Here is a 20473-nt window from a genome sequence, read left to right on the forward strand (position 1 = left end):
GGTCATGGCAGTTTTCACTGGGAAATGGTAAGTGAGCAAGAATCTGCAGGAAGTGAAGGAGTGAGTTATTCAGGTATCTGGGGGGAAGAACATTTAAGGAAGAGAGAGAAAACAAGAAATGCAAATTTACTAATGGACCATATTTTCAAATACTTTTTGCTTTTAGAAGAGTTTTTTTGTTTTTGTTTTGTTTGCTTTTTTTTGTTTTTTTAATGCTCTAGGCATACAACTTACTTTCCTCCTCCATGGAGCTTTTGCTATGTTTAAAAAAATACCTGATGTGTACATGTAATTTTACTGCTGTCATTGAACTAATCTACTAAAATAGTATATACAGTTAATTTACACATATAATATGAGCTAAAAGTAGTCATCTACAATAACTTTACTTCTCTAAAGGAAAGCTTTCAGTTTTCGTGTGTATGAAATTCTTAATGATGTTGAAATTAGTTCTGCCCCATGTGTTTGTCTTTATTTCCAATTGATTTTATACAAAGTTGCTATTAATGATTTTGTATTTTAATAAGAAATTTCTAGTAAATATGATTATTCAAGCTGTTATGGTATATGTTTATAGAAATAATAAACAGTCATATGAAGAAATAATAAATCAGTCATATGAAGAAATTAATTATAGTTTTTTAGAACAAACTTAACTTGGTAGAACTTCTAGTTTGTTGCTTTAATTTCAAATGTTCTAAAATTAAAAGCTTGAATGATTTATATGTTTATGAAATTGTATTATGCCAGTTAAAATTATCTAGATTTAGGAAAATTAACATATTCTTTAAAAAAAATTGACTTTTTTTGAGAGAATGATCTCTAGACACCAGAGTGTGCATTTGTAAAATATTACTCAGTAGAAAGCATTCATGAAACATGGTCTATAATGCTTGAGAATGATTCTTTTAATGGAGTCTTTAAAACATATCAGAAAAAATAATGCCAGTTTCTATCACAAGGATTGAAAAAAATGTGAATTCTCTTAGATATATGAATGATCACCAGTGCAATTATATTAGGTATTTATATAATTATTATTGTCATGTTTATACCTGAATTACATAAGCAAGTTCTACTTAAGAAAATACAAGTGATGAAAAGCTGGACAAATAACATATCATTTAAAAAGATTCAAACGGTACCTTATTTACTTAAAAATCGTGTTTACAACCGCTTTTCAGCAAAAGATTCAGTGATTTAATTGTTACATGTATATTGCATTTCCCTCTGTAATTTGATATATACAAACCAGTTTATTTTAAATGCACTATAATTATGCTGTATATCTTAAGTGATTCTGCTTCCAAATCATACTTTTTAAAGAGGGGTAATTTACTTTTTAGTGTACACTGCGCAATGTCACTTAGTTCAAAGGACTTCAAATACAACCACCTAAATTTTCTAAGCCATCAGTCTTCTAATTGCTATAATACTATTCATTAAAGTAACAGTAATATATGAAGTATATCCAGGCAATTTTCCCAGTACTAAGTATAGGACATAGTTGTCTTCTCTAAGTACTCAAGCCACCATTAATGAAAACTAATAGCCCATCAAACTTTACATTAAAGTAAAGTGAGAAATCTCCAAAGGACTATATATGATTCTATTCCAGCAATTTTTGTCACCTTAAATTGCTGTGTTCCAATATGTTACACTTCTTAATGCTAATTACCTTACAGAATGGATAAATGCTACAATTGCAAAGTACATCAAGTACTATTTTTTTAACCAGATTATAATTAGTGATCAGAGAATGGTCTCATTAACATAAATGGAATAATTAAATCATCTCAGCTTTACCATACTCAAAAGCATTAAATAGTGATCGTTTCCCTTTTGTAAACTACTAAAGGTTAACTTTCCTGGAGTCACTTTCAGGAAAAAAATTACATTATTCATGTTTATGGCATTAAAACAAGAATAAATTTGAAAATGTATAATTTTTTGAGTAGAGATATAATTATTTTATATTGCCCCATGTCTCCCCTTTCATTTAAAAAGGAGAAATAGTAAATGTTCACATTGGGAAAAGATGTAGTATGCTTTAGATTTATGATAGAATTTTGAGTTAATATAATTCAAAAACATTTTAATTAGAGCTAGAAAATAAATTAAGAGAGTCAAAGAGGTCATTCCAGAAGTCTGCCCATATACTGTAGGCATTATCTCATGTTGGAATATAACAAATAGCTTGGAATCATATGATGATCTGGTGAGCATTATTCATTTCAACTGAGTTAAACAATCAGACCTGAGTCCTTTTACTTCAGTAGTCCTGCTTATTCTTGGGGGATACATTCCAAGACCCCCAGTAGATGTCTGAAACTGAGGATGATACCAAATTCTATAGACTGGTTTTTTTCCTATACATACATACCTATGATAAAGTTTAATTTATAAATTAGGCATAGAAGGAGATTAACCATAATAACTTATCATAAAATAGAACAATTATAAAAATATGTTGTAAAGTTATGTGAATGTGGTCTCTGTCTCTTCTCTCTCAAAATATTGTTCTGTAATCACCTTTCTTCTGGTGATGATGTAAGATGATAAAATGACTATGTGATGAGGTGAGGTGGGGTGAATGACACAGGTAATGTGAGATAGCATTAGGCTACTACTACTTCTGACTATCCAGCACAAGGAGAATCATTCATTAGCTTTCGGTGATCCTGGATCACTGAGTGATGACTATATAGATGGTTGGATGTCAGGAACAGACTATGTTGATGGCTGGGGACCCCAGGCTGGACAGACCAGGACTGCACAAGATTTTGGCATGCTGCTCAGACCAGTGTGCAATTTAAAACTTATGAATTGTTTATTTCTTGAATTTTCCATTTAATATTTTCAGATCTTGGTTGACCTTGGATAACTGAAACCATGGAAATTGAAACCTCAGATGAGAGGGAATTACTGTATTTGGCAGTTTTGTTTAACCCAAATTAGACTTGGATAGATGGCATCTGATCACAGAGGATTTGGGGGGGGGGTCCTATATACCTAGATTTAGGTAAATTTTAAATAATAATAATAATAATTTGTACTTGAGCATCAACATCGTTTCTTTTTTTTCTCTTTTCATAATCAGTATCAGCACAAAGTTGAAATAAATGTCTGCATTAATTTAATTCTAATTAATAAGGTTCATATTTAAACTATAACCGTTGAAGACAGGAACATGGCAAATGGGAGCACCAAAGATCATTTATTTGTGACAGTATTTATTTTTTAACCTTTTCCCAGTAATATGTTTATATTTACACTCACATATATATATTTCTAGTCTGTAAATTTTACAGTATTAATTATTTGGCAGTGTCAAGGGTTGGGTAGTAACTACAATGAAATTCATATTTTAATAATAAGAACAGAGTAATAAATTATCTAGGATAGAATAGCCATTTGAAGCAATTTTTAAAATATTGGAAAATATTCTAATATACAGTGTGCTCAAACCAGAATAAAATACTAATTCATTGATTCTTATATGATATTAAAAGAAAACATTGTTCAAGAAGCACACTGTAAAAACGATTTTAAGTAATTGAAATAAAAATTTAATATTAATGCTAATCAATAAGTGATTTTAGAAATGGACAGAATAGAATTATTTAAAGATATCAGTAATTTTTGTTGTTGAACTCTGGTTTAAAACTTTATCGAGAAAATTTTAAATTTATGACATTTAAAAAAATTATATATAAACTTCCTTTCAATTTTAATTTGTCATAAACATTGATTTCTAGGTCAATAAACATTTCTACAATATCATTTTAATATTTATACACTTTATACAATGTTTATATACTATATAGTTATATATTTAAATAATTACCTATATATAAATATTTAATTTTTAGGTTTTTCTTGGAAATTATAAATATGGTGATGACTATCCATATAACTAATTATTTGCAGAATTTAGGGTACAGTGTTAGATGTCACATTTCTGAGTCAAATGGTTTACACGTTTTTAAGGCTCTACCATTAATCATCACTTGCACTCATAGGCATTCTGTCAGTTGATGAAAGCACTACTATTTTTCCCAGCCCCTGCTCCCACATTTGCAATATCTGGTTAGACACCTAGTTTTCTTTATTTCATTCAGAGCTCATGGTTCTCAAACCCTTCTACATCATGATTTTCATCTTCCAAGCCCATTTCCTATTTTTCAAAGTCTTCACAAAACTGAAAACTGAGACCTGAACGTAATAATAAGGATATATTTAGGACAAGGTCTACTGACATTAATACTTCCTGGGCACTGTTTACAAAATTTGGTTACCAGGAACAGAGACTTTCATTCTGGCTATCTAAAGTAGGGAGAAAATGTCTATTATAAAAATACATGTGACTCCAAAATGAAACAGAAATTTTAACAAAATCCTTCATTAGAAGCCATAGAATGCCTGTCATACAGACAGACCGGGAAGGTCAATCTGATAGAAGGCAATTCTAGGGACTTCAGCACAGAAGTTAATGGATAGTTGCTTCTAACTGACTCATGGTCAACTATGGCCCCTTCAACCCCATCTCAAAATGAGTAGAAGTTATAAGGGGGGAAAAAAAAAGTATATATATGTGTGTGTGTGTGTATATATATATATACATATATGTATGTATGTATATATATATATATATATATATGAAGAGAGAGAGAGATGTAGACATAGAGCTTGGATAAATAAAGTAAGTGCATGAGAGATCCCAGAGATTGCTATTCTGTCAGAACAAAATAGCACTGTATTTTTTAAAATTTCACATTAATGTGATTCCAAGTCCCAACCTGCTCAGAATATCAGGAGGTTCAATCTTTTAGTAAGATTACCTACCTTAAAATTTGCCCAACATCATTAGACTTGCTTGTCTTGATTTTATTTATTTAAAAATTTTGAACATATGAGTTTAATTACCTGCTAGACCATCCAGATGGAAATATGTGATAAAAGGATGGAAGCAAGGGTCATAAACTTAGAAGAGATGCAGGTATTTTTAGACCAGTTTAGGATTAGACATTCACTGACTGGATTATTTTTAACATTTATAATAGAACTTTTTTTACCAAAATAAAATAGTAGTGTATTAAAAGTTACATCCAGAGTCCCTCCCATCAGGAAACTTGCACAAGCCTCTTAGATAGCCTCATCCACCAGAGGGCAGACAGCAGAAGCAAGAAGAACTACAATCCTACAGCCTGTGGAACAAAAACCACATTCACAGAAAGATAGACAAGATGAAAAGGCAGAGGGCTATGTACCAGTTGAAGGAACAAGATAAAACCCCAGAGAAACAACTAAATGAAGTGGAGATAGGCAACCTTCCAGAAAAAGAACTCAGAATAATGATAGTGAAGATGATCCAGGACCTCGGAAAAAGAATGGAGGCAAAGATCGAGAAGATGCAAAAACTGTTTAACAAAGAACTGGAGAATTAAAGGAAAAAAAACAGATGAACAATACAATAACTGAAATGAAAACTACACTAGAAGGAATCAATAGCAGAATAACTAAGGCAGAAAACGGATAAGTGACCTGGAAGACAGAATGGTGGAGTTCACTGCTGCAGAACAGAATAAAGAAAAATGAATGAAAAGAAATGAAGACAGCCTAAGAGACCTCTGGGACAACATTAAATGCAACAACATTCGCATTATAGGGGTCCCAGAAGGAGAAGAGAGAGAGAAAGGACCAGAGAAAATATTTGAAGAGATTATAGTTGCAAACTTCCCTAACATGGCAAAGGAAATAGCCACCCAAGTCCAGGAAGCACAGCGAGTCCCATACAGGATAAACCCAAGGAGAAACACGCCGAGACATATAGTAATCAAATTGGCAAAAATTAAAGACAAAGAAAAATTATTGAAAGCAGCAAGGGAAAAATGACAAATAACATACAAGGGAACTCCCATAAGGTTAACAGCTGATTTCTCAGCAGAAACTCTACAAGCCAGAAGGGAGTGGCATGATATACTTAAAGTGATGAAAGGGAAAATCCTACTACCATTATTACTCTACCCAGCAAGGATCTCATTCAGATTCGGTGGAGAAATCAAAAGCTTTACAGACAAGCAAAAGATAAGAGAATTCAGCACCACCAAACCAGCTCTACAACAAATGCTAAAGGAACTTCTCTAAGTGGGAAACACAAAAGAAGAAAAGGACCTAAAAAAGCAAACCCCAAACAATTAAGAAAATGGTCACAGGAACATACACATCAATAATTACCTTAAACGTGAATGGATTAAATGCTCCAACCAAAAGACACAGGCTTTCTGAATGGATACAAAAACAAGACCCATCTATATGCTGTCTATGTGACACCCACTTCAGACCTAGGGACACATACAGACTGAAAGTGAGGGGATGGAAAAAGATAGTCCATGCAAATGGAAATGAAAAGGAAGCCAGAGTAGCACTACTCATATCAGATAAAATAGACTTTAAAATAAAGAATGCTATAAGAGACAAGGAAGGACACTACATAATGATCAAGGGATCAATCCAAGAAGATATAACAATGATAAATATATATGCACCCAACATAGGAGCACCTCAATACATAAGGCAACTGCCAACAGCTCTAAAAGAGGAAATCGACAGTAACACAATAATACTGGGGGACTTTAACACCTCACTTACACCAATGGACAGATCACCCAAAATGAAAACAAATAAGGAAACAGAAGCTTTAAATGACACAATAGACCAGATAGATTTAATTCATATTTATAAGACATTCCATCCAAAAACAGCAGATTACACTTTCTTCTCAAGTGTGCACGGAACATTCCCCAGGATAGATCACATCTTGGGTCACAAATCAAGTCTCAGTAAATTTAAGAAAATTGAAATCATATTAAGCATCTTTTCTGACCACAATGCTATGAGATTAGAAATGAATTACAGGGAATAAAATGTAAAAAACACAAACACATGGAGGCTAAACAATATGTTACTAAATAACCAAGAGATCACTGAAGAAATCAAAGAGGAAATCAAAAAATGCCTAAAAGTTACATGTAATATTGTACAATTTTTTTTAAACATGATTAAAAATTTTTTTAACTGTTAAGTGTTTTGAAAAATATATTCAAAGTATTAAATTTTCATTTTAGATCTTAGTTTATGTTTATATAACAGAATGCCCTCAATTGATCCAGGTTCACCATAATATCTTTCTCTAAGCCCTTAATGGTTTATATCTTCCCTTTAAAATGTGTAAGTATGTTTTAATTAAGTTGACATTTACAAAGATATTCTGAAAAAAAGTTATTAATTAAACACATATAAGTTCTTTATCATTTCTGTTATAGTGTAGCAATTTCTCATCTAACCCATAGTGGTCTATCAACTGAGTAAACCTTGATTTCTTAGACACACCTGACTGCAACTCAGAGCAACAGCTGGCTGCAGCTTCTCCACCTCTTTGTTAACAACTGTGTCTGAGACAGACCTTTCTTTGATCTATACATTTTATCTAGTTTTAGCCTCTGAAGAAAGTTTCCTTTCTCTTGAACCTGCTTCACCAATTTTGTTTTTTCTTCATTCAATCTTTTTTTTGGAAGATTCTCTTTCAGAAAATCAGTCTGAAGATCACTGCATTACCCAGTATCAAGTGTTTCAGATCCACATGCATTGATGTTCTTGACGGTATTTTTCAAACACATACTTCACATTCACTGTCTATGTGTTTAAATTTTTTTTTGAAATTCCAAGCTGTTTCCTTGTGTTGAAGGTGCTGGATTCTCTGAAAAGTTCTAACAGTTCTCTTCATTCTCTACTTTAAGATCTTTTACCACACTGTACAAGAAATTAAATGAAGATCTTGTTTTGCTTAAGCATTTTCTCTACGTGTTACACTCATAGGTTGTTTTCTTGTATTGGTTATGTGGGGTGATAGTGGATTGACACAGGCCTGTGGAGTGCTAGGTAAAATCATGCCTGAGTTTCCTAGACTTCCCATCTTAAAAATGAAATCTTAGTTTACCTGGAGGAAAGGGAACTCTACTCAGCTCCAGCACTGATCCTCAAATTCCAGTTCTCAGATAGAACCTGCTTCCCGTCTCCCTCAGCCATCCCCAGAGAGTGGAGAAAACACAAGCAGCTGCAGCTCTCTGCTTACTTTGATTTTAAATGGATCTTCCTATTGTTTGCTATCTCTAAAAGGGCTACTTCCTGAGGAAGATCTTAATTGCTAACCTTTAGATACTCCCTCTTCTAGCCATGCCTCACTACTTAGTAGAGAGCTGGCACCCAACCTTAGAAATGTCCCCATTTACCACGACTGCCATGGAAGGAGCAGTACCAGGTCACTATTTGCTGCCTTAACCAGGTTCACTGATGAAACTCAACATCAGAAATTTGAGACGCCGTTGCTACTTAAAGAAAAAGATCGGTTTTCCAGTGTCCCACGTATTCAGGGATTTCAAAACAAAAGAAAAAGAAAAAAGAAAAATCCATGAAACTGCTCAGGTTCCAGGTGATAATAATTCTAGGTGGTCATTTTTTCAATTTATCTCTTTCTCTCTCTCCTTCATACACAGCCCTTTTGCCCAAAGCATATCCTAAGCATCAGAGTGATTGAATTGGGGGTATTTCTAGTATCAGCCCCAATTATTTCTAGAACTAGAATTCTGTTAGAATAGGGAGCATTTATTAATCATTATATATTTAGATTATGCCTTTTCAAGGAGCTAGAGACACAGGGGTGAGAAAAGCAGCTCAAATCCCTATCTTCATGAACTTGCATTTAGCTGGAGTAGATAGTAAATGCATAAAAATTTATGAGAATGTCAGATGGGGAAAAGCAGTGTGAAATAAAAGAGAGAAGAGTTTCCATAAAGTCCTTGTCAAGGAGGTGCTATTTGAGCTTACACTTGAATGGCATGCAAGATCTAGCCTTGTGAAGATGTCTTAGGAAGAGCTTTCTGGGCAGAGAAAATAGCAAGTAAAACCCCCTTAAGGCCAGAAAATGCTTGGCAGTTTCTAGCTAATGTGGCTGGAGTAGCAGGAGCTTCATGCCACAGGAGAGGAGGGCCAAGGGTGATGAGATTCTGAGGGACTTGCCTGCTACCGTAAAGACTGAGAACTTTAGTAGCCAGTTTAAGGGTTAAACAGGAGTTTTTAAATCGTGGTTGGTGTTTTAAAATGATTACTCAATGCTGTGTGAAGACTGTACTATGGGAGAGGAAAAGGATGGATGCTGGTGAACTTTAGGAGGCTGGTATAGGAGTTCAGGTGAGAGTTTGTGACAACTTGGACTAGTGTGGTAGCAGTGGAAGTGGAAGCAGTGGAGGTCTTAGAAATAATTTGGAAGTAGGTAATTGGAATTTATTTTAGAGGTAAGGTTCAGATCTGCTTTAACTTAGGGTGAGTTGCTCCTATTGTACTTCTCCTATTGTGCTCCTAAGGTCAGCTTGGACCTGCAAAATGTCTCAAAACTCTTAAATAACTTTCCCAGTGCTCTGTTCTGCTCCTAATAAGTCAGCAGATATATGTCAGTGTATTAGTCAGCGAGGGCTGCCATAACAAAATACTATAGACCGGTGGCTTAAACAATAGAAATTTATCTTCTCACAGTTGTGGAGCCTGGAAGTCCGAGATCAAAGTGTCAGCAGGTTTGGTTTCTCCCCAGGCCTCCTTGGCTTGCAGATGACCTCCTTCTCACTGTGTCCTCATGTGGTCTTTCCTCTGTGCTCACATCCCTGGTAAAGTGTCTTCTTATAATGACACCAGTTCTATTGGATTAGGGTCCCACCCTTATGACCTACTGTAACCTTAGGTACCTCTCTAAGACCCTTTTCCAAATGTAGTCTACATCTACTGGAGGTTAGGACTTCAGTGTATGGATTTGGGGAGGGGGGGGATGGTGGAACACAACTCAGTCCAAAACAGAGAAGGTCATTATTTAACTTAACCCTCTTTAGACCTTGCTTAAGCTGAGCCCCTTAACAGCAGGGAAATGATTCTTTTAAACCTTTCTCCTAAACAATGCATACGTAAAAGTCAAACAAAGAATTAAGTTGTCTTTGAATGCTGTTAATCACCCTTGTTTACAACAGTTACAAATATAAATTGAGGTTCTAATATTCTATTTTTTCTATCTTAATAGACCATTTTATATGTGACTTGAACTTGATCACTTTGGAGTGATCACCACAGGCAATTAGCATTATTCTTTTCCGTTGTCAGGAATTACACTACTAATCTCAACCAGCCTCCAGGTGAATGAATCTAACTAGTGGTAAGGGGGAGGGAGGAAACAATTTTCTCTCTACCCTCCTAGACTCTTGACTGATATCCCTTGAAATAAAGGACAGATTAACAAGAGAAAAAAAAGTAATTATCTATGTACAGGAGCCTCACAAAGATATAAAATTCAAAAGATGGCTATACTATGGAGGTTTATGTACCATTTATTATTTTATATACCATTTATTTCCTGAGTTAAGGAAAGGGGTCTATGGCTTCAAAGAAGAGAAGGCAATTCATGGAAAAGTGAGAATAGGAGATGTTTAGTAAACAAGGCTTGCCCTGCCTTGCAGATAACTCTCTGAGATGAAAAAGTTCTCAGGTAATAGCTCTCTTCCTGGTACAGGCCCACTTTCTAATGTAAATTTTTCATACCAAAAGGGAATTCCTACTCTGTTTTCAGAGCTTCTCATGTGTCTGGTTTTCCTTAAAATTATCAGTTCCAAATAATCCAAGCCAAAGAGCCATATTTTGGGGTGACACATTCTGCTAGCCACAAGAGAAGTAGTATAAAATCATAGAAATACAGTAATTCACCATTAATTCCAGAAAAATAGTTCCACACACATTCCAATTGACAGTGGGTAGAAATGTTTTCCTAATTGTTTATGTATTAGAATCAGTATAGTCACATGTATGTTTTAGATTTTATTTTTTTGACTCATTCTTTCTTTTATTGTATATAGGCACCGATTAGTGTCCTTACTGTTCAAGTCACTTGGCTAACTATTTCCTATATTATATGAGTGTGGTAGAATTTTCTTTCTTTTACAGATGAGGAGACTAATAATAAGAGTCCAAGTAAGTTGTTCAAAATCACCCAGAGAGAAAGTATCATAGCCAGATATCAAAGCACATTTGTGACTCCAAGCCACACTCTCTCACCTACTGTAGTGACTCTCAGCCAGCCTTAAAAACCATCCCTGTAACTGGCATTGGCATATGTATGGAGGATAAGAGTTAATAAGACTAATTCCTCCCCCAAAGAGTCTTACATTTTAAACACGGAGACAGACATGTAAATAAATATAGGATTAGGAATGCCATAGGATTAGGAATGTTAGAATTGTACACAGAACAACACAAAGGGTCAGGTGAACCACTTTATGTCTTGGGGACAATCAAAGTTCCTAAACAGCAGTACCATTTGAGCTGAGTCTAGAAATCTGGTTATGTGTCCATTATTCAGATAATGGGAGTACAGCTAGGTGTAGCAGTGGAGGCAAGGATTCCATATGGAGGAAGTAAATGGAGGACAAATATAAAAGGGCATAGGATATTAATGAATCATTGTTTTGGAAAATTATATCCACTCTATATTATCCTATTAACTAGGGTAATGGAAATTGGGTGAATACAGAAAAAAACATTGTTCAGACACAATTCAACACAACTGTGATACAAGGTAGATATTTAATTCAAGTGTATTTCATTAAAATATTGAAATAGTCTGCTCTGAGCTGAGTAGGTCTTCTCCTCCTCCCCCTACTCTTTCTCCTCTTCCCTTTTTCCGATGAAAACAATCTTTTTCATTGAATAAACTCTACTTTTTGTTTTCTAAATATCCCAGCAAGCAGTTGTTCGGAGCTGCCTTGTTTTTGTCAGCAAATTCTTCCCTCTCACTGTCATTCTCTCCTTCATCACTGCACAAATACTTCACCGGCAGCACATTCAGGCCATCAACTTGGAAATTAAATTACCTGCCATTCTCAAGTCTTTTTCGCTACAACCCCAGACTGCCCCCTCAGTCCTCAGTAAGGCAAACCTGAGTGTAACAATGAACTGAGAATTTTGGACCACATTTGTCAGTTCAAGGTCACAAAAGCTTCAAAGCAAAATTCTGGACTTTGTTCTTCAGTGCTCTCCGTCCCACCTTCATTGTCATTCTCCAGATTCTCTGTTTAAGAAAAATAAATAAAAACAAGTCTTGGGAGAAGGAAGAGCAAAGAGACTTCTAGTACCCTCACTGCCCTAAGAAATAGATTTTTGCCCAGAGCTTCAGACAAACTGCAAAACGCTGCTCCTGCACCAAAGAGCAGTCAACAAGCTAACAGACTGCTGTAAGCAAGCATATTCACCTCTAACTGTCCAGGTGGAGGGGCTTTGCAGTAGGTACAATGTTTTGCAGTAGATACAATGTAAAAATGGAATGGTTCCTATATAATTATAAGTAATAGACTCATTCTGATATGTAGATTTTTCTCTTATTCACAACAGTTTTAATTCTTTTTCTTTACAAATAAGCTGTCTTTGGCTTATTTTCATCTTTTTTTTTTTTTTTTTCTTTTTTCTGTAATGTGGTTAATCTATCCTTGGGAAATTGAAAGTTGACTGCAGTTCAGTATTCCTGGAACATGGTGCATAGTGGGCAGTCATAGATCTGGTGATGGAAAGTTAAGTAGGCATCAAATCATGGATGACCTTTGTGCCATGCTAAGTGTTTTGGCAGGGGAAAGCAAGCCTTTGGAGAATTTTAAGTGGCCTAGTGACATGCTTAGATTTGCATTTTGGAAAGATCACTCTATTGTTTCCTCAGCAATGATAGTCAGGGGAGTGAGAAATAATGGGGTCCTGAGCTAAGCAGTTTTAGTGGGAATGGAGAGAAAATAAAACATTCCTGAGAATATAAAGTGAAGAATTAAGTGGGCTTGCTCAGATCAGAAAGGCACCTGGGAAATGCCATGGTGATGATAGGGGGAAAAAAAGATGACTATCTGGTTTTTACATCTGATGACTGCATTGGGGACCATTTACTGTCAGAAGCTGTCTTAGTTCAGGCTGATATAACAAAAATACCATAGGTTGTGTGGCTTAAATAGCAAACATTTATTTCTCACTGTTCTGGAGGCTGGGAAGTCCAAGATCAAGGAGGCAGCAGATTCAGTGTCTGATGAGAATATGCTTCCTGGTTGACAGACAGCTAGTTGGTCTTACTGTCTCACAGCAGAAGGGATAAAGAGCTCTCAGGGGTGTGCCTTCTGTAAGGGCACTAATTCCATTCATGAGGGTTCCACCTAGGTTGTTGTTCCTTACAACCTAATCATCCCCCATAGGCACCACACCTTGGGAGTAAGATTTCAACATATGAATTTAGCAGGGGACACAAAAATTCATAACAGAAGTCTATTGGGAAAGAAGCATACATGGGAAAAATAAAATGGATTTTATTTTGGTCATGTAAAGTTTGTAGTGACTTCATTATAGTCAGGGAGAAATTCCTATGATGTAGTAGGATACATGGACTGAAGATTAAGAGGATAGTTAGGCATATGAGAGAGATTTTGGAGCTATTAGGGTGAAACTTAGTTATTGAAGTCACAAGTGAGAATTCTCCCCTACCCAAATTCCTAGGCAGTAGATACAATCTCAACTCTTTGGGCTATTTCTTTTGATGTTTGTTGCTGTATTTATGAATTTTTTTAAAAAGTTATAGATTTTGTTTATTGACAGGTGTTTTAACACATCACATCTCATTTATGATGAGGCAATCACATGTGCTTATGTTCAAAGCCTAGCAAAGGCCTTGGAACTTAGTAGGTCACAGTAAGTTTATTTCCTTTCTTTATTTCTCTCCTCTGTCTGTCTGTCTCTTTCTCTTTTGAGTAAAGAGTTTGGAGACTGTATGGTAGAATCAATTTATATTTATGATATTTATATGAATTCTTTTTTATAGCTCATAAATTTCTTCTATATCCCTATTAGTAAATGTATTTGTTTGCTAGGGCTGCCATAACAAAGTCCCACAGACTGGGTGCCTTAACAGAAATTTTTCTCACTGTTCTGGAGTCTTGAAGTCTGAAATCAAGGTGTGGACATGGTTGATTTCTTCTGAGACCTCTCTCCGTGGCCTGTAGATGGCTATCTTCTCCTTCCTGGGTCGTCCATCTGTGTGTGTCTGTGTCCTAATTTTCTTTCTATAAGGACATCAGTCATATTGGATTAGGACCCACACTAATAACCTAATTTTAACTTAATTACCTCTATGAAGACCTTATGTTCAAATACAGCCCCAGTCTGAGATACTGACAGAACTTTAACACATGAATTTTGGAGTGCACTGTTCAGCCTGTAATAGTGAAATAGAGAAATTCATAATTACTTACATACAACTTAAGCAAGCAATTTTTGAAATCTGGTAATTTCTGAAGATTCTAGTATATTTGTATGAATAACAGTGTGAGAAAAAAGTGAGAGAAACAAATGTGATTCTAAATAATAATTAATTACACAGTCAAAACTGAAGTTCTTTATGTTAGAGGAAACTTCAAAAAGGATATTTAAAAAGAGAAATTTTTAAAAGATAATATCAAGAGGAAATTGGAGAGATGGTTTTATTTAAATGTGTTCTAAGTGTTGAATTATTATGGGAGATATTTTTAGGGATATTATTTCCCCAGTCATTTCACAGTATTTAGGTAATTTCTACATCATGCTCAGTTCAAAAGAATGCAAAGCACTGTGAAGCATACGAAGAAGTACAAGACAGCATCCTTGTTTTCAGGAGTTTTCATCTCTGGATAAGGAGTCAAAATTAGTACAAGTGAAAAGAAAAGAAAAAGCAACAATTTAATATGAAGCCATATGATTCTGTCTGTAGAGGCTTTAGAATCAATGAGAAGGAAGAGTCAACGTGGGATGTGCTAGTTTGAAGTATTTCACTGAGGGTGGGGTTAGACTTGTGCAATGAAGGGTGAGTAGAATGGAGTTATATGCAGACAAAGGTAGGGAAACTAAAAAATGAAACTGTGCCTGTTTTCTTTATAGGACTAATGGCACTCTTCGGTTATTTCTTATCTTACTTTTTTTTAATTGTGGTAAGAACACTTGCCAAGAGATCTATCCTCTTAACAGATTTTTAAGTGCACTATACAGTGTCATTAGTGGTAGGCACAATGTTGTATAGCAGATCTCTAGAACTTATTCATTTTCTATAACTGAAACTTTATACCTGCTGGACAGCAACTCCCCCATTTTGCCCCCTCCCTCAGGCCCTGGCAACCACTATTCTACTCTCTGTTACTATGAGTTTGACTATTTTAGATACTTCATGTGAGTGGAATCATACAATAGTTATCCTTCTACGACTGGCTAATCTTACATCATTTCCTCAAGGTTCATCCATGTTGTTGCATATGGCAAAATTCCCTTTTTATAGAAGACTTTATTTGGTTAGAGCAGTTTTAGGTTCACAGCAAAATTGACACAAAAATACAGAGATTTCCTACATTCCCCTATCCCTACACATGTGTAGCCTTGCCTGTTATCAGCATCCCCCACCAGAATATTTTCCTCTTTTTTAAGGCTGAATGATATTCCATTGTATATACATACCACATTTTATTGATCCATTCATCTTTTGATGGACATTTAGATTGTTTCCATACCTTTGCTATTATCAATAATGCTGCAGTGAACATTGGAGTGTTAATATCTCTTCAAGATTTTGAATTCAATTATTTTGTATATATACCCAGAACTGGAATTGCTAGGTCATACTGTAGTCTATTTTTAATTTTTTGAGTAATCTCCATACCCTTTTCAAAAATGGCTGTGCCATTTTACATTCCTAGCAACAGTGTACAAGAGTTTCACTTTCTCCATATCCTTGCATCCTTGCCAGCATTGTTATGTTTTTCGTTTTTTTTTTTTTATGATAGCCAGGTGTGAAGTGATATCTCATTGTGGTTTTGATTTGCATTTCTCTGATGATTAATGATGTTGAGCTTCTTTTTATATACCTATTTCATATACCTGTTGGCTGTTTGCATGTCTTCTTTGGAGAAATGATTATTTAAGTCCTTTGCCCATTTTCAATCAAGTTATTTATTTATTTGCTGTTGATTTATAGGAATTTTAATGATGTCTTTTCTATTTGTTTATTTCTTGTCTGTCTCCCTCACTAGAGCATAGGCTCTATAAAGAAAACTTATTCTTTCAACAATACCACACTGTCTCAATTACTGTAACTTTATAATAAGTCTCAAAGTTTGGTATTGTCAGTCTTCTAACTTTGTTCTCCATCATTTTTTTTTTTTTTTTGAGAAAATATCTGCCAAATACCTAAGTCTGAATAGCCATAGATTGTAAGACATTCTTTCAAGGATAAAATGATATTCTGTGAAAAAAGTAGCACATTCTTCCTGCAGTTCAAGCCATCTCATAAGTACATTTGTTCCACACAGTCATAATTCACTATGCACCAGAAGTGCTTTCTGAACACTCTTGATTTTGTCACTCAGAATATTAAAAAGGCCTGGACTGAAGAGTTAAGATTTCACAAAATTGATACTTTTTACTGGTCAATTAAGGACAATTTTAAGTAAAACTGGAATTTTTCTTCTTTTTTTTTCTGTGACTGCATGGAGGTGAAGAATCCAATGATTCCAAGGACAGCTTTTGGACTTTTTAGACTGACATTTTATTTCTTTGCTTTTCTATTGTATTTTCTGTTTGTCTTTTTCTTCTTTATTATGGAAGATTTCCTCAACCACATTTTCTAGCCATTCTATTAAAAATATTTTTATTTAGAAATACTTTTTAATCTCTGAGTCCTGTTTTATTCTCTAAATACTACTTTTTAAAATGATCTTTAACTTTTCTAGAATGAGATATGTACTTGAATATATGATGATTTAAAAGATATTTTCTGAATTATTCATTTTGCATCTCTATGTTTTATCTTAGTGTTTACTTTCCACTCTGCTAATTTTCCTCATTGAACTTAATATCCGGGTTTCCCACGACATTTAAGAAAGGACTGGGTGATCTATCCTGGTTTCCTCTATCTTTATGAAAATAAAGCTCTTTTCACTTGGTATCTTCCTTGCAGGGGGATCTCTTCCTGGGAGCTCTGCATAGCTTTGAACACATACTGCATTACATTTAGAGATTTAACACATGAAGCTTTCTGCTGAAGGCACAGATAGGTGCATGGCATGAAGATGTCTTGTAGGATGGAGTTTGCAGGTTTTGCTTTAGAAGGTCAGGATTTGGGTTCCCCAAAGGTCAGAATGAAAAGAACCTTATTGCAGGGCACCAGCCTTAATATCCCCGATTTTTCACTATATTAAAAAAGAGCTTTGCTTATGTATTTATTTGAGACTTTCTATCAGCCATTAGCCATCTGTAAACTTAGGGCAAAGGGTGGGGGACATTGTGATGGTAGGTAGTATAACATAAAAATACCTTGACTTAATCACCCTATTTTTAACCTTTGTTTGCACTTCACTCTGTTATTTCCAAGCTAAAAGCAAGGTCATCTAGAGTTCTGTGGAAGGGGATGTCTTCCATTCCTCGGTAGCCTTTTTAAAATCACATTCTAGGTTACAACTTTATCTGCCTATTTCCCCATTTTCCTGTTTCCATACACTGACCATCTTGTACACTTTGTTTATATGCCTGTCATTCTCTTGTTTATTATGTGGATTCACTATGGGTTTATTCTGTTTTATGTTTTCATATTTCTGTTGCAGTGGGTTAGTAGAAGAAACAGAAGTGGAAACACATGTGCTCAATCCACTATACTGTGCTATACACCTTTCAAAATAGTCTCTTACAAAGTCTCTGCCCTTTTCACAGAGAACTTCTCTGTTCCTAAAAATAAATTTGTGAGTGTAAATAAAAACATAAATGAATTAGCTACTCAACTTCACCATCATAATCTAAGTTCCATATCTATATGTCAAGAGAAAGAAGACTAAACTCTATCCATCTATGGAAGGAGACAGTGTAGCAATGAGATTTATGCCATGGACTCTAAAATCAGTGCTTGGTTCGTAACCTGGAGCCACTATTCATTCTGTGATCCAGGAAAAACCACTTAACCTCTCTTTGCTTCAGTGTTCTTAACTGTAAGATGGTTTAATAATAGTAGTACATATCTTATAGAATTGTGAAGATTAACTGAATTAATCTATAGTGTTTAGAACTATGCATTGCACAAAAGTAGATTTAGAAAGGGATGGTTATTATTAATGTGTATCTTCTAGGTTGAAATTGATGTGCTCTCAGTTGTCATTAAGTTAGATGCTTGTTGAAAAGTCTAAATTGTTCAAAACCTTTAAAATTATGATTTTTATTTAAACTTATTTCATTATGTTAAATTTTTTAATGCACTCAGCATGGAGACTTTGAAAGAACACTAGTTTTAAAGACAGGCCATATATGTATATTTGATTAAAATAATCTCTTTGAATCTCAGAATCTTCATCTATGAAATGAAAAATGATAGCAGTATCCTCATAACTTTGCTATGACAGTTTGACATAATATAATAATGTGAAATTTTACTAGAATTCTGGCTACTGGACTATTTTCTATCTGTGGCACATTTCAGAGTCTCTGCTACCAAATGAACACTCAATACAAGTTAATAGTGCACATTTATAAAATTTCGGAGAAAGAAGCATAAACTATAAAAAAATGTGTTACTATAAATGTGAAGAATCCAGTAATGGAGAGTGCAAATGATTAAAAGCTTACAGACTTGAAACAAAACTTAGAGAACAGTCCTTTTTATACTTGTTCAGATATCTTGTTGGATTTTGCTGTTCATTTAGAGATATAGCACAATACTACTATGATCATGGTTCAGATTGAAAATAATAAATTCTGTATTCCATATTAATTTGAAATATACTTTTATTTATATCATGTGGTTTTTAAGAAAAATAAAAGTTAAGTCAAGTATCTCTAATTGGAGAGAGAGGAGGAAAATTTAAACAATAGAATGTACTATGGGTTATATTTTTAAAAGTAAAAATGGAGAGGGCAGACAGCAGAAGCAAGAAGAACTACAATCCTGCAGCCTATGGAACAAAAACCACATTCACAGAAAGATAGACAAGATGAAAAGGCAGAGGGCTATGTACCAGATGAAGGAACAAGACAAAACCCCAGAAGAACAACTAAATGAAGTGGAGATAGGTCACCTTCCAGAAAAAGAATTCAGAATAATGATAGTGAAGATGATCCAGGACCTCGGAAAAAGAATGGAGGCAAAATCGAGAAGATGCAAGAAACGTTTAACAAAGACCTAGAAGAATTAAAGAACAAACAAAGAAAGATGAATAATACAATAACTGAAATGAAAACTACACTAGAAGGAATCAATAGCAGAATAACTGAGGCAGAAGAATGGATAAGTGACCTGGAAGACAGAATGATGGAATTCACTGCTGCAAAACAGAATAAAGAAAAACGAATGAAAAGAAGTGAAGACAGCCTAAGAGGATGTCATTCAGATTCGATGGAGAAATCAAGAGCTTTACAGAGAAGCAAAAGATAAGAGAATTCAGCACCACCAAACCAGCTCTACAACAAATGCTAAAGGAACTTCCCTAAGTGGGAAACACAAGAGAAGAAAAGGACCTACAAAAACCCAAAACAATTAAGAAAATGGTCATAGGAACATACACATGGATAATTACCTTAAAAGTGAATGGATTAAATGCTCCAACCAAAAGACACAGGCTTGCTGAATGGATACAAAAACAAGACCCATCTATATGCTGTCTACAAGAGACCCACTTCAGACCTAGGGACACATACACACTGAAAGTGAGGGGATGGAAAAAGATAGTTCATGCAAATGGAAATGAAAAGAAAGCTGGAGTAGCAATACTCGTATCAGATAAAATAGACTTTAAAATAAAGAATGTTACAAGAGATAAGGAAGGACACTACATAATGATCAAGGGATCAATACAAGAAGAAGATATAAAAATGATAAATATATATGCACCCAACATAGGAGCACCTCAATACATAAGGCAAGTACTAACAGCTATAAAAGAGGAAATCGACAGTAACACAGTAATAGTGAGGGACTTTAACAGCTCACTTACACCAATGGACAGATCATCCAAAATGAAAATAACAAAGGAAACAGAAGCTTTAAATGACACAATAGACCAGATAGATTTAATTCATATTTATAGGACATTCCATCCAAAAACAGCAGATTACACTTTCTTCCCAAGTGTGCATGGAACATTCCCCAGGATAGATCACATCTTGGGTCACAAATCAAGCCTCAGTAAATTTAAGAAAATTGCAATCATATCAAGCATCTTTTCTGACCACAATGCTATAAGACTAGAAATAAATTACAGGGAAAAAAAGGTAAAAAACACAAACACATGGAGGCTAAACAATACGTTACTAAATAACCAAGAGATCACTGAAGAAATCAAAGAGGAAATCAAAAAAT

General features: G+C 34.6%; 1 protein-coding gene and 1 pseudogene across 1 annotated transcript in view; one reads left to right on the forward strand and one right to left on the reverse strand.

Annotated features, from left to right (window-relative positions):
• Positions 1-20473, forward strand: part of LRP1B (LDL receptor related protein 1B) — a 1467083-nt gene that overhangs the window by 894775 nt on the left and 551835 nt on the right. The window lies entirely within an intron of this gene.
• On the reverse strand, positions 7289-8002 carry LOC113633638 (swi5-dependent recombination DNA repair protein 1 homolog pseudogene; annotated as a pseudogene).

This window comes from Aethalodelphis obliquidens, unplaced genomic scaffold (genome assembly GCF_003676395.1).
Source record: "Aethalodelphis obliquidens isolate GAN/ISIS:26980383/991018 unplaced genomic scaffold, ASM367639v1 scaffold2, whole genome shotgun sequence".
NCBI lineage: Eukaryota > Metazoa > Chordata > Mammalia > Artiodactyla > Delphinidae > Aethalodelphis > Aethalodelphis obliquidens.